Below are 6,029 nucleotides of genomic sequence, written 5' to 3' on the forward strand. Positions count from 1 at the left end.
ATTCTACCGGTTTGAGTGATCGTGTACGAAATACAAGGCGCTACGCACACGACGGTCCCGATGGCGGATAACCGACCGGTAGGGGTAGATCATGTCACGACCTCATCGATCCCAATCAATAGAAAACATAGCCACATCGATCCCCATGTGCAGTTGATCTCATCAACCGTGCACACAGCCATTCTTATCAATGACAACAGATCTCATCTATTGCTTCCACATATCTAATATGCATACGATCTGAATCCAAATCCTATAGCAGAGGCTGTGATACCACTGTCGGGTTCTACGGTAGGGTGCGCCGACTGCAAATTAAAATTTCCTACGCGTAGAACAACCAAGAATATGCTATGGGAGATGGATCATAGTTCATTACCACTAGACGCGCAATGTCGTGCAGTGGAAGAAGAGTTGGGGCAGCGCGTCCGCGTGGATCGTCTCCTCCTAGTCCGATCTCCCTCGTACAACCGGTGGTCGGTTCCCACGTACAGGTTCACCGGAGCAGCGCAAGTGCACCGGCTCCAACGGTATCCGCGCATGCAGGAGGAACGTCGTGTGGCGGACTGCTAGGTCCGATCACACAACGGCGGCGAGTGGAGGTGTCTATTCGCAACACATGCAAACCCTAGTGACAGCGTCGAAGCGATCAATCGCATGAGTGTGCGGCACCTCCACTATATATAGGCGTCCGTCGCGGGCTCAACACTTGGGCCTCGCACGGACCCTAAAGCCCATAAGTCTACTCGGCCACAATCCGAATACAGTTCGGATCACATCCGACCAGTGTCCTCGGATCCATCCTCGTATGTTCCATACCTTAAGCGCGCGACCCCTTAGGTTCAAGTCGGCTTGGTCGCAGTTCGGATCAACTCCTAAATGCACGATTGGTAGCGGCCTCTAGCAAGGCATGCCGAACACCAAGCAGACTATGAAGCTGGTTAGCGAACATGTACATCATACTTCCATTCCTTTTGCCACACGATATATGTTGTCGAGCTCAAGGCGAGTCTGTCATCCTTGTGCTAGCCCGACCTCTTTCTCGTTCAGTGATGCCAACCACTATCCATATTATCTCATAATCCTTGTCGCATGGCCATTCTTATCCTGGTCGGATCACACGAGGGGCCCAGAGTATATCTCTCCTGGTCGGAGGGGCAAATCCCATCTTGCTTGACCATGTCTCGCGGCATGGGTCTGGACAAGCCTGAAACCTACCTTTGTAACTACCCAGTCATGGAGTAGCGTTTGGTCGGCCCAAAGCAAGTCTGTCACCATCCCGAGTACATGCATCAGCTTAGGTCTTAGGACATAGAACATATGTTGTACTAGAGACTCACAGATGACATATCGATGCGTCTCATAGTTGGGTCTGTCCGACTCGGACCTTATGTCGACTCGGATCCGACTACGTCGAATCCGACCAGATCCTTCCAAGTCCATATTATCCGGTTAGCATCCAATGCTCCATGGCTAGTGAGACCAAGCCATCGACCGTGTCATATGCTAGTCTGCTTGGCTGCGCGTCCACACAGCCCTTTCGAGTAGGGACCTTTTAGGACAGTTATCATACAATGCATAGTCCCACAAACAAGTCACATACTTGCTGATACACATCATTGATAATGTCGAAGGACTATCTATATTCATAAACACATAGGAAATATCATCATACATGATTGCCTCTAGGGCATATCTCCAACAATTGTTGCCATCGAGGATAAAAATATGGGGTTTACATGATATAGCTTGAGTTTATTCCTCTACATCATGTCATCTTACTTAATGTGGTAGTCTGTTCTTCATGAACTTACTACCCTAGATGCATGCAGGAGTCGGTCGATGTGTGGAGTAATAGTAGTAGATGCAGAATCATTCCGGTGTACTTGACACGGACGCGATGCCTATATTTCATAATCATTGCCTTAGATATCGCCATAACTTGGCACTTTTCTATCAATTGCTCGACAGTAATTTGTTCACCCACCGTATGCTTTCTTTTGAGAGAGAAGCCTCTAGTGAAACCTATGGCCCCCGGGTCTATTTTCCTTCATATATTTTCAGATCTATAAACCAAAAAACCCAAAACTACCTTCTGCAATTTATTTACCTTTATTTATTTTTAGTTTTAGTAATCTTTTATATCTATCTCTATGAGATCTCATCCTCGCAAGTGACCGTGAAGGGATTGGCAACCCCTTTATCACGTTGGGTGCAAGTGTTTGATTGTTTGTGCAGGTGCGTAGATTGGAGACTTGTGTGTACCTTCTACTGGATTGATACCTTGGTTCTCAAACTGAGGGAAATACTTATGTCTACTTTGTGCAGGTGCATAAGTATTTCCCTCAGTTTGAGAACCAAGGTATCAATCCAGTAGAAGGTACACGCAAGTCTCCAATCTATGCACCTGCACAAACAATCAAACACTTGCACCCAACGCGATAAAGGGGTTGCCAATCCCTTCATGGTCACTTGCAAGGATGAGATCTGATATATATAGATATAAAAGATTACTAAAACTAAAACAAAATAAAAGTAAATAGATTGCAGCAAGGTATTTTTGGGTTTTTTGGTTTATAGATCTGAAAATATATGAAGGAAAATAGACCCGGGTGCCATAGGTTTCTCTAGAGGCTTCTCTCTTGAAAGAAAGCATACAGTGGGTGAACAAATTACTGTCGAGTAATTGATAGAAAAGCGCAAAGTTATGACGATATCTAAGGCAATGATTATGAATATAGGCATCACGTCCATGTCAAGTAGACTGACTCTTGCCTGCATCTACTACTATTACTCCACACATCGCCCGCTATCCAACATGCATCTAGAGTATTGAGTTCATAAGAACGGAGGAACGCCTTAAGTAAGATGACATTATGTAGAGGGATATACTCAAGCAATATGATGATAACCCCATCTCTTTACCCTGATGGCAACAACACAATACGTGCGTCGCTACCCCTACTTTGTCACTGGGTGAGGACGCTGCAAGTTTGAACCCAAAACTAAGCACCTCTCCCATTGCAAGAATAACCAATCTAGTTGGCCAAACCAAACCGATAATTCGAAGAGAAATACAAAGATATAAAATCATGCATATAACAATTTAGTAAAGACTTAAATAATATTCATAGATAGTCTGGTCATAAATACACAATTCATCAGATCTCGACAAACACACCGCAACGGAATATTACGTCGGATAGAACTCCAAGAACATCGTGGAGAACATGGTATTGAAGATCATAGAGAGAAAATAAGCCATCTAGCTACTATCTATGGACCCGTAGGCTTGTGGTAAAGTACCCACGCTGCATCAGAAGGGCAATAGAGTTGATGTAGATGCCCTCCATGTTCGAATCCCCCTCCGGGAGGGTGTCGGAGAAGGCCCCGAGATGGGATCTCACGGGAACAGAAGTTTACGGCGGTGGAAAAGTATTTGGGTGGACGCTTCTAGTAATTTGGGAATATTTGGGAATTTATTGAGCAAATATTAGGGTTCGAGGAGTCCTGTGGGGCCCAGAAGCCAGGGGCGCGCCTTGAGGGCTTGTGAAGTCCTCAACTCTTCTATCCCCCTCTCCAAGCTCCGTGAATGTCTTCTAGTCCAAGAAAAATCATCGCGAAAGTTTTATTCCGTTTGGACTTCGTTTGATATTCCTTTTTTGTAAAACTCAAAAACAAGGAAAAGGCAGAAAGTAGCACTAGGCTCTAGGTTAATAAGTTAGTCCAAAAAATTATATAAAATAGCATATTAATGCATACAAAACAGCCAAAATAGATAATATAATAGCATGGAACAATCAAAAATTATAGATACGTTGGAGACGTATCAGGCTGCGGCCCTCTGCGGAGACGAGCTCATGGGACGGGCGGACTCACGAGGCTGGACACGGGCGAAGGCATGGGGCGGCCACCCGGAGCTAGCACAAGAGGCGGAGAAGCCGGGCCGGGGCGACGCGGGCGGAGCTGGTAGGGGCCGCGTGGAGGCGGAGGCACGAGGCACGCGGGGGTGGAGCCGAGCCGGAGCAGCGACCAACCGGAGGTGGTGTTGCGACGCGTGAGGGACGGGAGCCGGTTTTAGCTGGTGCAGGCCGCGAGTCGGCGGGCGGACACGGAGAGGCGGAGCTGGCACGCGCGGGCGGGGCGCAATGACAAGCCAGTGTGCGGCTTGCGGCTGTGGCGGCAAGCTGGTGGCAAGACAGAGTGATGCAGTGAGGGAGGCCAGCACGCGGAGCGCAACAACGATGAGGGAGGCTGACCCCGGGCGGAGCAGCGCGAGGGGCCGAGGCCGAGCGCGAAAGCGAGGCCGAGGCAACGCAGTACGACCGAGGAGCGCGCGGCCAGAAACAGAGGGGAGCGAGTGTCTAGGTAGCATCCGACTTGCATAAAGGCAATGTACAGGTGGTATATGGCCATTGTATGTTGCATCCTAACTCCAACTCGGCCATCAGGAAGCAAAAACACTGCTAACAGGGTAGCCGATGCGACAATGGCAATGAATCAAGGAGAAGGTCGCGTCACCAATCGCCCACATCGGATTGCCCAGCCCAACTGCAAGTACATTGGTGCAACGTGGGAGTACACTACTTAAGGAGAAGGAACCAGAGATGGAGGCATCCGGGCTTGGATCAGATCACGGCACGACACGACATCCTTTTTCCTTTCTTATTTCCTTTGCTACAAGTTTTACTCTAAGATAGAAGTGTATTACCCTCCTCACAGGCTGTAACCGAGTGAACCCTATTCTAGATCGAGATCGAGTTGCCAACATCATGGTATCAGAGACCACCTACCACTCTTCCACCGCTGCCGCCACAACCCCCGCTGCCGCCACCATCCTGGAGACTCGTTGTCAACATCAAGCTCGGGTAGCCCTTCTCGCCGGCATGGCCCCCGACCTGCGCGCATACCTAAACCGACTGGACTCCAACGCCAACGAGCGCGCCGACGTGGCCGCCAAGTGCAACTCCAATCTCAAGGAGCTCGATGCGTAGACCACCCGGATCAACTCCCGCGCTGCCTGGACACCGGAGCTCGAGGCCCACTTCGCCAAGTTGGAGCTGTCTGTCGCCACGCTGCAAGCTGCGATCCCTGCAGTCTGATGCCGCTTGAAGCTACGTCGGCATTTCTCCAAAGAGAAAGGGATGATGCAGCACAGCAGCGGTAGGTATTTCCCTCAGATATGAAACCAAGGATATCAAACTAGTAGGAGAACCAAGCAACACAAGGTAAACAGCCCCTGCACACAAATAACAAATACTCGCAACCCGACGTGTTAAAGGGGTTGTTGATCCCTTTCGAGTAATGGCGCCAGAAATTGCCACGTGGATGGGAGAAAGTTGTAAACATTGATAGATCGAATTCCAAATAAAATAAATTGCAGCAAGGTAGTTTTGGATTTTTGGTTTAATAGATCTGAACATAAAAGCAAAGGAAAACAGATCGCAAAGGCAAATAATATGAGAAAGAGACCCGGGGGCCGTAGGTTTCACTAGTGGCTTTTCTCGAGAAAAATAGCAAACGGTGGGTAAACAAATTACTGTTGGGCAATTGATAGAACTTCAAATACTCATGACGATATCCAGGCAATGATCATTATATAGGCATCACGTCCAAGATTAGTAGACCGACTCCTGCCTGCATCTACTACTATTACTCCACACATCGACCGCTATCCAGCATGCATCTAGTGTATTAAGTTCATGGAGAAATGGAGTAATGCAATAAGAACGATGACATGATGTATACAAGATCTATATATGTAGAGATAGACCGCATCATTTTATCCTGAGTAGCAACAATACATACGTGTCGGTTCCCCTTCTGTCACTGGGATCAAGCACCGTAAGATCGAACCCACTAAAAGCACATCTTCCCATTACAAGACAAATAGATCAAGTTGGCCAAACAAAACCCAAATATCAGCAAAGAAATACGAGCCTATAAGCAATCGTGCATAAAAGAGATCAAAGAAACTCAAATGCTTTCATGGAAATAAAAAGGTAGATCTGATCATAACCTCAAAGTTCATC

This window comes from Triticum urartu, chromosome 7A, assembly GCF_056163025.1.
Source record: "Triticum urartu cultivar PI428250 chromosome 7A, HENAU_Tu73, whole genome shotgun sequence".
Lineage (NCBI taxonomy): Eukaryota > Viridiplantae > Streptophyta > Magnoliopsida > Poales > Poaceae > Triticum > Triticum urartu.